The sequence below is a fragment of the Hemiscyllium ocellatum genome, chromosome 11 (assembly GCF_020745735.1).
Source record: "Hemiscyllium ocellatum isolate sHemOce1 chromosome 11, sHemOce1.pat.X.cur, whole genome shotgun sequence".
In the NCBI taxonomy this organism is placed as follows: domain Eukaryota; kingdom Metazoa; phylum Chordata; class Chondrichthyes; order Orectolobiformes; family Hemiscylliidae; genus Hemiscyllium; species Hemiscyllium ocellatum.
In genome coordinates this window covers 10,219,435-10,239,071 of record NC_083411.1, presented here as the reverse complement: position 1 = coordinate 10,239,071, position 19,637 = coordinate 10,219,435, and positions in this window count along the sequence as shown.

Genomic DNA, 19,637 nt, shown 5'->3' with positions numbered 1-19,637 from the left:
AGGTAGGAATTTGTGTATGCTCATTAAACTTCAAATACCATCTGCATGTAAAACAGCATAGGAAGTAATACCGGTTACTCAACAAAAACCTTTTCTCTGAACATTTCAGATAAATTTGCAGCATAATTCATGATGTTTTACACTTGTAATTTTCTACTCCAGAGAGCTGTGGATTCTCACTCAGGGATGGAATTCAAGACTAGATTCTGATGTTTTTGGACATTGAGTGAATCAAAGGATGCAGGGATTAGGCAGAAAGGCAGAGTTTGAAATTGAAAATTAGCAACGGTGTTATTAAATGGTGGAGCAGATTTGAGGAGCCAAATGCCTATTTGTGTTGTTTATATTTGATTTGTGCTAATGCTGATGCTAAGTTGAAACAGATTGCAAAATGAAAGTGCAATTATTACACATATATGTTACTTAAAATTCATATCAATGCAGAAATGAGTGTTTCTGACACATAGAGTGGGTCTAGAGGTTTTGGGGCAGATACAAAGGTCCATAAATTTCTATGCAAATTTAAGGCACTCAACCCAACAGGGAGTATAGTTTGGGTCCCTACAATCAAGGTGGGTCCAATTTATAGCAAGACTACAGTGTCTCACTTGATGGAGGACTGCTAATGCTCTTCAAATAGAAGTTTCACTAATGATAACACATCATCATTCTGGTTGGAGTCTGGAATAACCAAAGTTAATGCAATACGTTTAGAGGACAGTTAGAGGAGCATGTTTCAAATATTAGCCCACTGTTTTGTTGAGATGTGAAGCATTGATCAGGACTTCAATCAGGTATATTGTATAGGGTCCTCAGCTCCAATTAGGGTTGCACAGTGGCTCAGTGGTTAGCATTTCTGCCTTGCAGCACTAGGGACACAGGTTTGATTCCAGCCATTGGTGAGTTTGTGTGAAGTTTGCACATTCTCCAAATGGAACAGTCAATCTTCCACACTTACACTGACACCATCCTCCACTGTATTGATGACTGTATCAGTGCCAACTCGTGCTCTTACAAGGAGGTTGAACAGTTCATCAACTTCACAAATGCCTTCCACCCGGACCTTAAGTTCACCATGACCATCTCGGACATCTCCCTCACCTTCTTGGACCTCTCTGGTGACCAACTCAACATGGACATCTACTTCAAACCCACTGACTCCCACAGCTACCTGGACCACAGCTCCTCTGAATGTCCCCCTGTAAAAACGCAATCCCTACCTTCTCATTCCTCCGCCTCCACCATATCTGCTCCCAGGAGGAGCAATTCTAACCAGGGATATCCCAGATGACCTCCAATTTCAAGGACCACAATTTCCCCTCCCACATGATCAACAATGCCCTCCAGCGCATCTCCTCCACTTCCTGCATCTCCGCCCTTGACCCCACCCCTCCAAATGCAACAAAGATAGAACCTTCCTGCTCCTCACCTTTCACACCACTAATCTCTGCATATAGCGCATTATCATCCACCATTTCTGCCACCTACAATCAGACCCCCCCATCAGAGATATATTTCCCTCCCACCCCTGTCTGTGTTCTGCAGAGGCGATTCCCTCTCTGACTCCCTGGTTAGGTCCACACACCCCTTTCCCCCCCTTCCCTCTCTTCCCCCTGCCACCCCCACCCTCCCAATAACCAATCCTCCACTCCCGGAATCTTCCCTTGCTACCACCTGCACCCACACCTCCACCCTCACCTCCGCCCAACGCCCCACAGGATCTTTTTACATCTGGCAGAGATTCTCCTGCACATTCAAAGACCTCATCTATAGTGATCGTTGCTCTTATGTGGTCTCGTCTACATCGGGGAGACAGGACGGCAACTTGCAGAATGTTTTAGGGAACTTCTCTGGGTCATACACACCAAACAACCCCACCACCCTGTGGTTGACCACTTCAAGTCCCCTTCCCAATCCACCAAGGATATGCAAGTCCTGGGCCTCCTCCACCATCAAATCCTAGCCACCCAATGCCTGGCAGAAAAATGCCTCATCTTCCATCTTAGGACCTCCCAACCACACGGCATCAACATCAACTTCAACATTTCCAAATCTCGCTTCTCCCCCACCTCAATCCAGATCAAACCCTCCAACACAACCCTACCCTCTTGAACTGTCCTACCTGTCCATCTTTCTTCTCACCTTTTTGCTCCACCCTCCCACCCATCACAATTACCCCCCAACCTGCATCCACCTATCGCCTTCCCAGCTACCGTGCCCCACACCCACCTCCCTATTATCTCTCAACCCCCTTCCCCTCCACATTCCTGATGAAGGGCTTATGCCCTAATCGTTGACTCTCCTGCTCCTCAGATGTTGCCTGATTTGCTGTGCTTTTCCAGCACACCACACGTTTTGACACTCTCCCTGTATCTGCGTGGATTTCCTCCCACAGTGCAAAGATGTACATGTTTGGATGAATGGATTGGTCATGCTGAATTGCTCATAGTGTCCAGGAACGTGCAAGCTTGGTGGATGAGCCATGGTAAATGCAGGGACAAGGTTGGAGGGTAAGTCTGTGTGAGATGCTCTTTGGAGGGTCAGTGTCCACTCAGTGGCTGAATGGCTTTCGCACAGTAGAAATACCGTGATTCTAGATGAGAAGAAGGACATTATTGAACTTAAACAAGCAATGAGGCAACTCTTGACAATAGGAATTTATGTTTAGGTGAAAGAAATCAAGTTTTGAAGGTGCAGTAGCTTTATAAAATCAATTGCCAAAATTGATAAATGAATAGAAAAACTGGCATAAACAAGGTCTTCACTTTGGTCAAGGTTTAAGCTGCATAGCCGTTGAATAAGATAGAATAGATTTTGGTTTTGTTGTACCACGTACTCAAGTACAGAAGTACGGTGAAAAGCTCACAATATCGAAGTACCTCGGTACAAATCTTAGATACAAAAAGAGAAATAAAGAAGAGAAAATTACATGACCTTAGAGTGATTCATTGTAAAAGTTAGAAAATGAGACACACAGTTAAAAGGATAAACATTACAGTCAGATAAACAGATTCCAGATAAACATTACATTGCAGTCGATCAGTGCAGGGGCTTCCACATGTGGGATGACCAGCCTCGCAATCTCTGACCATCTGTGCAGATGAGATCAAAGCGACATTTTTATAAGATGATGGGCTTGCTACAAATCAGTTGGGGTGAGGGAATAGCCTCGTATGACACACATTGTTGCTGATGCCAATCTGTCAAAGCGAGGTTCTGCCACAAGTACCACATGCAGGGGTCTTTGCAGGTATTGTTTTCGATGTTGGGGCCTGTTGGTAAGACCTGATTCCATTGATCCTCATGGTCGTGCCTCGCCATTCTCCTCTGTCGTCAGCTAATGATGCCCAGGTGTTAACATGAAAAAAAGCACAAGTTACAAAATAGGAAATGAGCAGTAGAGCTTTTTGACTGAGGGATTGCTGCATGCATTAGCTGGAAATATCACTTCATATATTCAGGATTGAGGAAGCAATGGGGTCGAGAGAATAGATTGAAAGATAGGATGAGAGGACACATCAGTATGTTGACTCCTGTCTCAGGGGCAGGCTAAGAACAATCTAATCCTGTTCCTGCACATTCTCATGTTCTACCAATAAAACAGAATCTGAAACCATTCTGGAAACCATTCCAAATTAATAGCAAAGTGTTTTAATAATAGTTCTCATCCAGCCATTTCTCTGCTGTGGCCACTACTAATGAAAAAGTTTTATTAAATATTAAGTCTGAGGAACATTTTATTAATTATGAAGAGAGATTAGTGAAAGTGGGATTCATTTCATTGGAGCAAGGCATGTATTAAACTGCTCACAAAACTGTGAGGGTATTCAGTAAGGAGAATTGGAAAAGAAACTGCTCAATGATCGAGCAACCAGCGGACATCAAATTCAAGCCATTAAGAAAAAAATCGGCAAGTTTGGAAGATATTCCCCTCATCGAGATCTGAAATCCTGACTGGAGAGAATCCTCACTGTTTTTTGAAGATAAATATTAGCTAAACATAAAAGGGTTTAATTCTGTGTTTCTGTGCTGGGCTCATGGTTATTGAGTCATGCATTGAGTTTAAAATCTTGTGCCCATACGATAGTGTGTGAGTGCACTCTACTGGTGAATACGTGGACAATACAACCTTATATGTATAGAGCATTGAAAACACATTGAGTTGATAGTTATGACATGCCACTCCTTAGGACAGCAGTAAGGGTTGGATACACAGATATAATGTTTCCTGCACTTCATTTCAATCAACTCCTCATAGACTTAGCCCACACCTTCTCTTGGCAATCATGTTTAGGCTGACAATCCTCTGAGTCATATTTTGTGTATCACCAAACCTGCCTCTATATCGGCTTTCAATTGCTACTGCTTTGGTCATCATGCTTTTAGATGGCTAGACTGTGGAAACACCATAAACCTTTGATTCCCTGACTGATCAAGAATTTATCTATCTCAGCCTTAAATATACACAGGGACTCTGCTCCTACAGCTCCCTGTGACAAGGAGTTTCAAAGATTCACCCCGCTAAGAGAAAAATATTCCTCCTCATCTCAGTCTTAAATTGATGCCTCTTTATTCTGAAATGACAGCCTCTGGTCCTAGATCCTCCCATGAGGGGAAACAACCTCTCACCATTTACCCTGTCAAACCCCTTAGGAATGGTATATTTCTCAATGAGATCACCTTTCATTCTTCTAAACTTCTGTGAATAGAGTCCCGATATCCCTCCACACCAGGGGAGAGATCTTGACGAACAGTCTCTGAACTGCCTCCAATGAAATGATATTTTTCCTTAAATAAAGGGACCAAAACCAATCACAGTATTCAAGATGAGATATCACCAGCCCCTCGTATAGTTGGAGTAAGATTTCCCTTCTCCAACTTCCCCCAGGAAGGGCCAACGTTCCATTTGCCTTCCTGATTACCTGCTGCACCAGCTTCCTGTGCTTTAGATTAGATTAGATTCCCTACAGTGTGGAAACAGGCCATTTAGCCCAACAACTCCACACCGACCTTCCGAAGAGCAACCCAACCAGACTCATTCCCCTACAGTTACCCCTTCACCTAACACTACAGGCAATTTAGCATGGCCAATTCACCTGACCTGCACGTTTTTGGACTATGGGAGGAAACTGGAGCACCCGGCGGAAACCCACACAGACACGGGGAGAATGTGCAAACTCCACACAGTCAGTCAATTGAACCCAGGTCTCTGGCGCTGTGAGGCAGCAGTGCTAACCACTGTACCACCATGCATAACTATTCCCGTGTCTCTTTGTGTTGCAGCTTTCTGCAGTTTTTCTCCTTTCACTAACTATTCTTTTCCTGTATTCTCCCTTCCAAATTTAACAAGTTCACATTTTCCCATATTATACTCTCTTTGCCACGTTTTTGCCCCTTTAACTTAAACTATCAGTATCTCTCTGTAATCTGCTTGTGTCCCTCTCACAACCTGCCATTCCACCTATTTTTGTGTCCTCTGAAAATTTGGTTAGAGTACATTTGCTTCCTTCCCAGGATTGCGACTGACAACAACACCAACAGAAATGACAATCCAAGGGCTAATTACCTGGGCACGAAACATTGTGATCTGTAATGTAGAGATCTCAATGAGGCTATGCATTAGGATGAGATGAATTGGCAGCAGTCATCTGGAGGAACGATTTAAAACTTTAACTTCTTGTGCAAAGAGGGAAAATGAAAGCCCCCCTTTTATATTTACAGATAAAGTTTTTCAGTAACTTTGGAGCATCAGAACTCAATGTGAGCTTAGACTGTTCCCACTGTGGGGCAACAGCCAGGTCTTTAGCTGATTGAAACCTATTATAGTCGCAAGAAGGGGAGGAAGATGGTGTAGTGATATGATTGCTTATATTAATCCAGAGACTCAGGTAATGTTTTATGGGCCTGGGTTCAAATCCTACCATGGTAGTTGGTGGAATTTGAGTTCAATAAAATTAATAAAAATAAGAAATTAATAGCCTAATGATGGTTGATTGTTGGGAAAACCCATCTGCTTCAGTCATGTCCTTTAGTGAAGGAAATCTACTGTTCTTACACGGTCTGATCTACATGTGAGCCCAGACACACAGCAATGTGCTTCTCTCTGGGTAATTAGGGATGGGCAGTCAAAGCTGGGCCTAGCCAATGACACCCTTTTCCTCTGAATACATTTTTTTAAAAAAAGGCATTAACAACCTCAGAATATTTGACATGGCTTTCACAGACAGATTCCCCCCAAAAAACACACTGGAACCAGTCATAGAGTCACAGAAATGTACAGCACAGAAACAGACCCTTCAGTCCAACTCGTCCATGCCGACAATATATCCTAACCTAATGTAGTTGCATTTGCCAGCACTTGGCCCATGCCCCTCTAAACCCTTCCTATTCATATACACATCCAGATGCCTCTTCAATGTTGCAATTATACCAGCCTCCACTGCTCCCTCTGGCAGCTCATTTCATACATGCCCCACCCTCTGTCTAAAAAAAGTTGCCCCATAGGTCTCTTTTATATCTTTCCCCTTTCACCTTAAACCTATGCCCTTTAGTTCTGGACACCCCAACCTCAGAGAAAAGACCTTGTCTATTTTCCTTATCCATGCTCCTCATGATTTTATAAACCTCAATAAGGTCACCTGTCAGCCTCTTACACTTCAGGGAAAACAGCCCCAGCCTATTCAGTCTCTCCCTATACTTCAAGCCCTCCAAACCTGTCAACATCCTCAGAAACATTTTCTGAACGCTTTCAAGTTTCGCAACATCCAAAAAGCAGTCTTTTGAGCAAAGGCTAAACAAATTGGGACATACTGGAGTTCAGAACAATGAGAGGTGATCACATTGAAACACATAGGATTCTTAAGAGGCATGACAGGGTAAATGATGAGAGGATGTTTCTCCTCGTGGGAGAATCTAGGACCAGAGGGCGCAGTCTCAGAGTAAACGGACACCAGTTTAAGTCTGAGATGAGGAATAATGTCTTCTCTCAGAGGGTTGAGTGATTGGAACTCTGTACCACAGAGAGCTGTGGGGGCAGAATCCTTTTGTATATTTAAGATCTGAGATAGATGCTTGGCCAGTCATGGAATCCAGGGTTACAGGGAAGGGGCAGGAAGGTGGATGTGAGGCGTGTTGGATCAATCATGATCCTATTAAATGGTGGAACAGGCTTAAAAGGCTGAACAGCTTATCCATATTTCTATTTCTTGTAGACCATCCTAGCTCCACAAGAATCTCATGCTGATAAATTTGCATTATTGTTGAGGTAGGGTTCAATGATTGTGAAGAAGGCCCTCTGATGTTTCTGTGGTGGTAGCTGTCATGTGTCGGTGTTCCAGGAAAATGCTGCGGCCTGTCCAGCTCGGAGTCTCCTGTTTTGCTGCCTTATCGTGATGGACATTGTTACAATCGTGATGTTATAATCAGTCTGGTTTGAGCTTGTGTTAATGTCTGAAGAACACACCCAAGATTTTGATAAGGAGGACTCTTGCAGAACACATCAAAACTAAACATGGGCTGGGGGTGGACGGTGATTGTGTTGATTAATGCTTGTGGCATCAAACATTGACTGGCAGGAGAGTAGAGTAGAGCGTTAGAAAAATCAATTTGAACATCGGTGCTGGAACCTCCAATACATAGAGCTGTTGAACAGAACACAGTTTAATACCACCACACTGTGAAGGTTAAACTGCACTCCGTCTTATTGGTCCTCTCCATTTCTTCCCATTATTTGCAAGTCCAATTGCTTAGCAAATACCTTCACCATTGCCTGCTCCAATTAGCTTGCCTCTTGTACCCCAAGCACCCCTGTGAGGCACAGACACATAATTTAAGGAACTGGAGAGTTAACTATTTGTAGCCAGTATACAAGCTGCCCATTGTATTCACAAACTGTATGTAATTTGTTGTACAAGTCACAAGTCTGAATGGCTTAAACCTGCGACATGGTCTGTTTGGAATTATACCTGGTGAAATTGTCAGGAGAGTGAGTAAGGAAGTTTTATTATTACAGCTGGTAGGATAGTTTGACGAATTTTCAACAAGCTAGATATATTGGCTATTTTAAAAACATGCTTTAAAATTTTCTGGTTTCACAGGATAGCCCCATGTTGAGAAGAGAATCAAGAACCAGACCCACCATCTGGAGTTGGATGGATTCCGATAATAATAAAAGGATTGTTCACAGCCTTCTCAAAAAATTCCCCTCCTCTGGGATTCCAATCGCTCTGCACTTCAGTTCACCTGACAAAGGAGCAGTGCTCCAAAAACCTCTGATTTTAAATAAACCTGTTGGACTATAACCTGGTATCGTCTGACTTCTGACCATGAGAATTTATAACAGGGTCCATGTGGAAAGCATATTTCCTCTTGTGGGAGAATTTAGAACTTGGGGTCACTGTTTCATCACTTTGAATAGGAGATGCAAAAACATTTTCTCTCACGAGGCTCATGAGTCTTTGGAACTCTTGCTTAAAAGGTAGTGCAGGCAATGAATATAATCAAATCTTTGAATGTGTCGAATGTGACTACCTCTGCGATGCAATAGTAGTATGGTACACTGACCTCTACACTGCTGAAGCCAAGCACCAACTCACAGATACCTCCTCCTACTGCCCCCTTGATCATGACCTCACCTCCCATTATCAAACCATCATTTCCCAGACCATCATCACCTCTGGGGATCTCCTACCCGCAGCCTCCAACTTCATAATCCATGAACCCCGCACTGCCCAATTCTATCTCCTTCGTAAGATTCACAAGCCTGACTGCCCCGGTCAACCCATTGTCTCACCTGTTCCCAGGATGAGCAATTCCACCTCAGAAAGTTCCAGATGGCCTTCTTCTTCCATGATCACAACTTTCCTTCCTACGTGGTTGAGGATGCCCTCTAGTGCATCTCCTCCAATTCATGCACCACCGCCCTTGAACCCCAACCCTCCCAACACAACAAGGACAGAACACTCTTGGTCCTCACCTTCCACCCCCTCAAACCTCCGCATACATCATATCATTCTCCACCACTTCTGCCACCTCCAAACGGAGCCCACCATCAAAGATATATTTCCCTCCCTACTCCTGTCAGTGTTCCGGAGAGATCATTCCCTCTGCAACTCCCTTGTCAAGTCCACGCCCACCCCACCAGCCCACACCCCACTTCTGACATGTTTCGAGAGTGCAAAACCTCCCTCACCTCTGTCCAAGGCCCCAAGGGATCCTTCCACATCAGTCAGAAATTTACCTGTACCTCTACCAATGTCATCTACTGCATCCATTGCATCCAGTGTGGTCTCCTCTACATCGGGGAGACAGGACACCTTCTTGCAGATCATTCCAGCGAACATTTCTGGGACATCTACACTCACCAACTCCACCGCCCCGTGGCTGAGCACATCTACACCGCTCCCTCTCTGTCAAGGTCATGCAGGACCTGGGCCTCCTCCATGGCCAAAACCACCTGATGCCTGGAGGAAGAACGCCTCATATTCCGCCTCGTGACCCTGCAACCCTGCAATGTGGATTTCAACAGCTTCCTCATTTCCTCTCCCCCCCACATTATCCCAGTCCGAAGACTCCAACTCGGTACCACCCTCCGGACCTGTTCATCACCCCCATTCCCCGACCTATCACCTTCTCCCTCACCTTCATCCACCTACAGTTTTCTCAGCTACCTTTCTCCAAACCCCATCCCCTCCCAATTATCTCTTAGCCCTGACCCACAAGCCTCATTCTTGATGAAGGGTTTATGTCCGAAGCTTCGATTCTCCTGCTCCTCGGATGCTGCCTGACCTGCTGTGCTTTTCCAGCACTACACTCTTGACTCAGATCTCCAGCATCTGCAGTCCTCACTTACCCCCGTAATAATTTAGGGCAGAGTTAGATTGAATCGTACTGAGCAAAATGGTGAAAGGTGAAAAGGGAGAGACAAGAATGTGGGGTAACCAATCAGCCATGTTTTTATTGAACGATGAACAAAATCAAGGGACTAATGTGACTTCTTCCTCCTCCTAAATCTGTTATTTTGCAACTTTTATCACACCGTGAGTTTGCGTACTTCAAAGACAGGTCAAGGAAAAAGTAAAATCAAGGACTGACTTCGGGCTAAGATGTGAAAGTTATAATATTTACTATACGAATGGTTAAGTGTAGATATACCAGCCTCTGAATTCTAGATACATCATAGAAGGATTGATCTATCTTTGTGTTTTCTTGTCCATGTGCTCTGTGTTTCTTCCCAAAAGTGTCGCCCTCATGTGGCAGCCAGAGTGTTCCTTATCATTAGTTTTAATTTCACCTGCATTATGGTTTTTATAACCAGTAAGGTGCAACTCTCTGATATCATTGCAAGGTTGCCCTGGGGTCCTGAAGCACTAACACAACACCATGCCACAAGCTATTTTCACCTCATCATGAAAATTGTTTAACAATTATATACATTCTCAAATTAGTTATTTAGATTACTCCTTCTTACAACATTTACTGTAATTTCCTTTACCCCCTCCTCAGATCTTTGATATGATTCATTTGTGTTGACAGGTGAGTCTGAAAAGTCTACGACTAGATATAGAAATAATTGTGGAAATGTCGGTAGCAGGTTAAATCTGTTTAGTTAGTTATGGGTTCAATTTTCAGTCATATTGTTAGTAATAACAAAGGCAAATGAGAGCCACAGACATACAAAGACTTGGTCAAAAAGCACATGTACAGACTGTGTGGCTCCTACATTAGCAGCCTGGATTATCATTAGGATAGCACCAATAGCACAAATATAGACAGAGCCTGTGTAAACTATGGGAAAACAGTACATAATGAAAGACACCTTGATGAAGAGAGAGAACACTGGAGTATGAAATGTAATACTTTGTGTAAAGCTTGGAAGTTTCTGCACCCACGCAGAGTTGGTTTTACATTTCACGCTGACAGAGCTAGCACTTCTTACATACATTTAAAATTAATGGTTGTGATCCTGTTTCTTGAGTTTCCTACCAATTTGTCAAGTTGTGCGACAATAATTGGTGGTCTTGCTTATTCTCAGCTGGTTTACATTGGATTAGACATCCAATCAGCTTTGCTGTAGAAACCTGTGGTAACATAACTGCAGAAGTGTATGAGAATTGTGAGATGGGTATATGTCTTTTACTCCACCATGAACATTGGATACCAGAGTTAGCTTCCCCTGGGAAGAAATGAAGCTGTCCATTTATGCCCTGTCACCTTTCACTGAAACAATATTGCACCCTAGCAATGTTGACTTATTGATCAAGGTTCCATTCCAATGCATTAATATGCTGGGATTGATTTAATGTATTGCTTGGTACTCAGTTATAGCCATATCCATTGGCAATCACTCACTAGCGAGTATGATTATCTACCTAGAAAATTCCATGTCACTGGTCATGGGTTCTGAGGGACCTTCCGTGGTTAACGAGTAAAATCCTAGAGCCTCATCCCTGATCACATATTTGGCAGGTGTATCCGGGAGGTGGAATTGGTCCTTAGCTTCAACATCATTAACATTCCTTTCTCCAGTTCCTTTTCCATATTCCCCTTTGCAAATGGGTGTTCCCAAAGAATTGTGTCCCTTCATACAGGAGCACCCTCCAAGTTCATTTCCTCTGAATGAGCATCTCCCATGCATTGATATCCACATTATATTTCTCGAAGGATGCCTTCAGAGAATCTTTGAAACACTTCCATTCCCCTTCCCCCATTTGAGTGCCTTTCTTGAGCTGGATGAAGATGAGGTGATGACCGAGTGGTATTATTGCTGGACTGTTAATCCAGAGACCCAGGTAATGTTCCATGGACCTGGGTTCGAATCTCACCACAGCAGATGGTGGAATTTGAATTTAATAAATATCTGGACGTAAAAGTCTAATGATGACCACTAATCCCATTGTCAATTGTTGGAAAAACCCATCTAGTTCACCTAATGTCATTTGGGGAAGGAAACTGCCACCCTACATGTGACTCCAGGCCCACAGCAATGTACTATAGTTGCCTCTTAACAATTAGGGATGGGCAATAAATGCAGGCCTATGCAGTGATGTCCTCATCCTGTGAATGAATAAGAAAATTACTTTGGCAGTCAGAACTCAATCATCCTAAGCATGTTGCTGGTACAGTGGAGTTGGTTTTGGATGGTCATGGACTCGATACTGGTGTTATTGGTTGCTTCAAGAATGCTGATGTTAGAATGCCTGTCACACAGTTAATGTGGAGAAACCATCTCTAACAGCACTGATGATACTGTGACATAGCATCCATACGTAGTCCAAGTTTCAGAACCAGAATCAGTAGCACATCATTGAAGAATAATTTATTCGTTGCAACGAGTACATTATCGGTACAAAGTTGAACGATTTTGTCCATACCATGGACTGATTTTGGAACAACACATATGACAATGTACTCCAGTATTCGATTTTTTTTTTAAATTGGGATATGAGCACCACTGGCTTGACCAGCATTTATTGAGAGCCTTGAAAGGAAGTTGGTGAGTTGCCTTCCCGAATCACTGCAGTTCTTGCAGTATCAATGCACCCAGTGTGCTGTTATGGCGGGAACGCATTTCAGAATATTGATCCATGAACCGTGAAGGAATGGCGATATATTTTCAAGTCAGAATGGGAGTGGCTTAGAGGGTAACTTGCAGGGGGTGGTGTTCCCACATTTCTGCTGTCTTTATCCTTCCAGATGGAAGTGGTCATGGGCCTTAGTGCCCTTCTGCAGTGCATCTTATAGATGGCGCACAGTGTGCGTAGGAATAAAATTTGACATTTTCATACATGGTACATTGTTCAGCTGAGATATCAGTCTCTTCTGGTTGGATGTTTATTGTGATTTAAGTAAGCAACATGCTTTGCAAAGTGTTTGCATTAAATGGACTTTTTGCAAAATGTTTCTTGAACAGTTGTCCAGAATCATACAGTACAGAAGAGACCATTAGGCCCACCAAATCGTTACTGTCAAAGTACCCTATGACTTACAGTTGTATTATTTCCCTGCATTAGACCATAAGACATAGGAGTGGAAGTAAGGCCATTCGGCCCATCGAGTCCTCTCCGCCATTCAATCATGGCTGATTGGCATTTCAACTCCACTTACCCGCATTCTCCCCATAGCCCTTAATTCCTCGAGACAACAAGAATCTATCAATCTCGGCCTTGAAGACATTTAGCGTCCCGGCCTCCACTGCACTCTGTGGCAATGAATTCCACAGGCCCACCACCCTCTGGCTGAAGAAATGTCTCCGCATTTCTGTTCTGAATTGACCCCCTCTAATTCTAAGGCTGTGTCCACGGGTCCTAGTCTGCTCACCTAACGGAAACAATTTCCTAGCGTCCACCTTTTCCAAGCCATGTATTATCTTGTAGCCTTGAATGTCAAGACACTTCAAATGCTTATCCAAGCAAATTTTAAACTTTGTGAGGTTTTGCACCTTAACTACCTTCCCAGGCAGTACGTTCTAGACCCCCACCACCCCCGGGTGAAAAGATTTTTCCGAAAGTTCCATCTAAACATCTTGCCTTTCGTTTTAAAATTTTGCCCCTTATTATCGGCCTGACAACGAAGGAGATCAAATGCTCACTATCCACCTCGCCTATGCTCTTCTGCAGCCCCTCTGCAAACACATCCTTCCTATAATGTGGTGATCAGAACTGCACACAGTACTCCAGTTGTGGCCTCACAAAAGTTTTGTACAACACAAACATAAGATCCTTGCTGCTATGAAAGTGTAGAGATGTCCTGTGCCTTTAAGAAAGTTGAAAAGATAGCAAGTGCAGAGTGTCCTGAACAAGGTAACAATGCAACATGTGGTCAAAACAAATAGCTGGAGTCGTGTTGCTATGGAACAAAAACAAATCCAAGTTCAGCCAATCAGTTTAAATTATGCCCCAGATACCAAAATCCAATTGAATTGGAATTTTACTGTTTGGGATGACATCACACCAATGAAATGATCTGATTATTTGGGGTATAAAACTGGACATTTTGAACAGTCAGGGAGAGAACTGCCAAGCAGCAATGAGTAAAGACTGTTTGATGATTGGCTCTCTGAAGGGTACCTGTTCATATGAAAGACCTGGGGAGCAGAATATTGAAGAAAAGATGACAGAGGAAAATCTGTCAAGGAGGATATAAAGAGAAGATTCAACAGCTGGCTGGTTTTGTAAGGTGCATTTTTTAATAAAACTTAATCAGGGTTTTTTAATCAGACCAATATTATAGAGTGGGAGGTAAAAGATGGGATTAAGAGAAATGAGTTGTAAGTAGATATTTAATGTTCTCTTTTGGACTTAAAGGATAAGAATGTTAATTTTTACTTTAAATAGTGATCTCTGGGATGGTTCTTTGTCTCTCGAAATTTAACAGATTATGGCATGAGGTGAGCTTCTCTGTATGTCGGGTTTAAATTGACAGAGGGGTTTACCCAGTTTGGGGGCTCGTCGCAGGATTTAACAGTTTAGGAGCTTTCGTCCATGATTTGAAACGTTTAGACAGTTCCAGTCTGAGATTTGGACAGATTTTAACATATTTGGGGATAAGAAAAAGCCCAGTAGATTTATACACTTGCCAGTTAGTGTCCTAAATCTTTAAATAAAACGTAGGTGAAACAATTTGTTTAATTTTGGTTACTTGTGTTTGGTTAAAATAACAGCGTGAGAAATGGCTCTTAAAATTGCTAAAGAGATTCTGGGTTTTGAAGACAATTCCAAAATTTGCCAAGAAAATTTAGAAGGAAAGAAAAAGGCCAGACGTTTAGAATTAGCAAAGAAGTCAGATTTGAGTTTAACCAAGGACAAAAGTAAAGCTGAAATAGTAAGGGAATTACTCACTTAGGTGTGTCAGAGAAACAGACAAGTGCAGTAGAGTTAGAAAAACTTAAATTACAGTTGAGGAAAATGGAGTTAGAAGAGAAAGAAAGGGAGAGAAAAGAGAACAAGAAAGAGAGGGAGAGAGACAAAAAAGAGAGAAAGACATTCTTCACTGAGCAAAGAAAGGGAGAGAGGTAGAGAAGAAAAGGACAAAGAAAGTGAGAGAAGACACTCAGCTGAGCAAAAAGAGAGAGAATGTGAACTTGAGAAGTTACGATTTAGTCAGGAAGTCAAGTGAACAGGATGGAGATTAAAGGAGAAGGTAGTGGTATAAACAGATATGTCAAAACTCTGCTACATTTTGAAAGATGCTGAAGCCTTCTTTATTTCATTTGAAAAATTGGCTCGGCAGATGGAGTGATCCAAGGATTTATAGGGAATGTTAGTTCAGAATAAACTGGTAGGCAGAGCTACTGAGGTCTTTGCCACGCTGTCAGATGAGGGGTCAAGGGATTATGAAGATGTCAAACAGGATATATTAATGCTTATGAATTGGTACTAGAAGCACATAGACAGCATTTGGAAACACAAGGAAGGAACCAGGTCAGACTTGTTGAGTGCAAAAGAATTAAACACAGTCATTTTGATAGATGGGTGTGGGCCTCAAAGATAAATAAGACCTATGAGGCTGTAAGAGGGTTTATTCTGCTGGAAGAGTTTAAAAATTTACTTCTCAGAATTCCCATGGCTTAACAGAAAGGAAATGAGAAGGGCAGCAGAGTTCACAGATGAATACGTGCTGATACATAAGAAATGTTCCAGCCAGAGTTTCATCCTGTGAGGGATAGAAGTTGGGAGAAGGGGAGATCCTACATTATGAAGCAAAGAGCAGAGAGCACTGGTAAGTGGTTACCACAGGTTAGTGAAGCCCAAGAGGGTGGCAACGGGGTGAAAGGCCTCAGGTGTATTCACTGTGCTAAAGTGGGACTCATAAAGTCACAGTGCTGGTCATTAAAGAAAGGCACAGAGGGAAAAGATGACGTAAAAGAAGTTAGTCAGTGGCATGAGTGAAAGCAGTAAAGGAAACCCCAAGGAAGTGCACAGCTTAGGCAGGGGCTGGGTATGGAGTTAGTACCTCATCTCTATAAAGAATTTGCCTCTGTGGGAGAAGCTCACTCAGAAAGATCAGGGGGAGATGGGAAAGAAATAATAATTTTGAGAGATGCAGGATCACCCAGTCTCTAATAGTAAAAGATGAGCAAATTTGCACTCTTTCTGATCTGTTACCCAAGAGTGTGGTAATTTGTGGTATAGATGGACAGAAATTTAATGTACCCTTATGTTATATCAGGTTGAAGTGCCAATTTAAGACTGGAGAAGTTTATGATGGAATGATTGATAGAGTTCCAGGAATCCAGTTTCTTCTTGAGAATGATTTAGCAGGATCTAAGGTGTGGAGAAGCCCAAGGGAGACCAAGAAACTGAGGAGTTAAAAGAAAAATATCCTGGTTAGTTCCCAGACTGTGTAGTAACCAGATCCCATTATCATAAGTCACAGTGACAAGCAAAAATTAAAGAGAAAGATGAAGGAGTTGAAGTTCAGTGAGTGGACACTTTGTTTGACGTAACGGTGCAGGAAAAAGGCAAAGGGGGAGACAGAGGTGTTTAATCCTGAAAGACTAAGGGACTTGCAACAGAAAGACAAGATAATAAAAGTTCTGAGACCTGGAAGTTTTCCTGAGGGGATTATGTGTTAGTAAAGTTACCAGTGATAGGAGATCCCTTCAAAGCCAGATTTAGTGGTCCCTATCAAATTGAGAAAAAGTTGAGTCAGGTCAACAACCTAGTAAAGATACCAGTTAGAAAAAAAAAGGTGTCGGTTATGCCATGTGAACATGGTGAAACCATATTATACTGGAGAGAAAGAACCAGAGAAACAGGTGTTAGTTACTGCCTCGCAGAATGAAGAATGAAATCCAGATGATGTGGATTTTGATATGCCTCAAAATACGTTAAAAAATGAAGAAGACCTTGAGGAATGTGATAGATTAGTGAATTATCTGTCTCAGAAGCAAGCAACATAGCTGAGAGGTTTGCTACTGCAGTAAGAGGACATATGCAGAAATCAGATGAGAGGACCAATCCTATTGTACATGAAGTAGACATAGGGAATGCTGTTCTGATCAAACAACACCCCAGTCAGCTTCATCCTTTCAAAGCCAGACAGGTTCAGAAGGAGGTGGAGGCCATGATCAACGGGGATATCGTCGAACTACGCCAGAGCGAGTGGAGTTTGCCAATCGGCCTAGTTCCCAAATTGGATGGGACACAACGATTCTGCGTGGATTATTGGAAAGTCAATGCTGTTATAAAATCAGATTCATGCCCAAAAGTGAGATTGGAGGACTGGATAGAGAAAGTTGGACTTGATGCATGGTTATTGGCAGGTACCTTTATCAGTGTCGGTGAAATAAATTTCTGCGTTTGTAACCGCAAATGGACTATATCAGTTTAAAGTGATGCCCTTTGGAATGAAGAACGCACCTGCCACGTTCCAAAGACTTGTGAACAGAGTTGTGGCTGGGTTAACAAACTGTGCAGTCTGTTTGGACGATGTAGTGATCTTTTGTAAGTCCTGGAAAGCTCACATAGTACGCTTGGCAGAGCTCTTTGAACGAGAAGCAAAACTGGTAATAAACTTAAACAAAACGGACATCACAAAAGCTGAGATAACATTCTTGGAATATAACATTGATCATGGAAGGTCGACCCCATGGAACGCAAAGACAAAAGGTCATCAAGGAATTTCCATGATCAACCTTGAAGAAAGATTTTTGGGACTAAGCAAATTTTCTAGAAGTTTGTTCCAAACTTCAGCAGTGTCGTGGCACTGTTAACCAATTTGCTGAAGAAGAACACAAAGTTTTGGTGGACAGAACAATGCCAGGAGGCATTTGACCATTTCAAAGCAATATTAACCACCAAACCAGTTTTAGCTAAATCAAACTTTTCAAAATCTTTCAAAGTTGCCATCGATGCTCGTGACATAGGAGTTGGAACTGTACTGCTACAGAAAGATGATGATGAGATTGAACTGCCAGTTGGTTACTTTTTGAAGAAACTCAATATCCACCAAAAGAAAAAAAATCTACGATTGAAAAAAAACTATTGAGTTTGGTACTGGCCTTACAACATTTTAATGTGTACCTAACAATGTGTCAGAGATGGTTGTGTACATGGATTTCAATTCTCTTATATTCTTGGAAGACTACAAAATGAGACTATTTCATTGGAGTCTTACATTACAGACTTTTAATTTACAAATCGTACATGTTGTGGGTCATAAGAATGTATTGCAGATGCATTATTGCAGATTTAACTGATAAAGTTTAGATGAGATTGGTATATATCCAATGTTATATATGCTAGGGTCCCAGGTTCAATTCCAGCCTCGGACAACTGTCTGTGTGGAGTTTGCACATTCTCCCCGTGTCTGCATGGGTTTCCTCCAGGTGCTCCGGTTTCCTCCCACAGTCCAAAAATGTGCAGGTCAGGTGATTTGGCCATGCTATATTGCCCATAGTGTTAGGTGCATTAGTCTGGGGTAAATATAGGGTAGGGGAATGGGTCTAGGTGTGTCTTCAGAGGGTCAGTGTGGACTTGTTGGGCCAAAGGGCCAATTTCCATACTGTAGGGGAACGAATTATTAATAAATACAAATAAATATATTTGGGGAGAGGTGAAAATGAACTTAGAGTAAAGTATCTGTATGTTAGCTTAAGGTGGTTAAAGAATAGAGGAAAGAAATGATGGCATCTTTTCATTATGATGGTTCTTTTTTTTAAAGGGTGAGGTGTTATGAAGGTGTAGAGGTGTACTGTGCCTTTAAGAGAGTTGAAAAGCTAGCAAGGACTGGCAGAAAGCGCAGAGTGTCCTGAACAAGGTAAAAATGTAACACTTGGCTGAAACAAATAGCTGGAGTTGTATTGCTATGGAAAAAAAACAAATTCAAGTTGGCCAATCTGTTTAGATTATGCCCCAGATACTAAAATCCAATCAAATTTGAATTTTCCATTTGGGATGACATCGAACAATGAAATAATCTGATTATTTGGGCTATAAAACTGGACATTGTGAACAGTCAGGGGGAGAACTACCATGCACCAACAAGAATAGACTGTTTGATGAAGAGTTCTCTAAAGGGTACCTGTTCAAATGAAAGACCTGGGGAGCAGAGTACTGAAGAAAAGACGATGGAGGAAAATCTACAGAGGAAAATACAAAGATAAAATTTGACAACTGACTGGTTTTGAAAGTTAAGTTCTTTTGTAAACTTAATCAGGATTTTTTTTATTGGACCAGTATTGTAGAATGGGAGATAAAAGGTAGGTTTAAGAAAAAGGAGTTGTAAATAGTTGTTTAATGTTCTCTTTTGGACTTAAGGAATAAAATTGTTAATTTTTCTTTAAGTAGTGACATCTGGGATAGTTCTTTGTCTGTCAAAATTTAACAGATTGTGGTGCGAGATGAGATTCTCTGTGTGTCGGTTTTAAATTAGCAGAGGGGTTTACTCGGTGTCGTAACACTGCTCTCATCATCTCTGCAAGTGTCTTGTAATGCCTTCCAATCTACCCTATTAACCTGCCCTGACTCCTTCAGGGATCTGTGGACCATTACCCCAAGATCCCTCTGTTCCACTGAGCTTCCTACTATCCTGCCATTCATTGAGTACTCCTTTGTCTTGTTCTTCCTTTCGAAGTGCATCACCTTTCATTCATCAGAGTTAAATCATATCTGCTAATGATCTTCCCATCTGTTTAT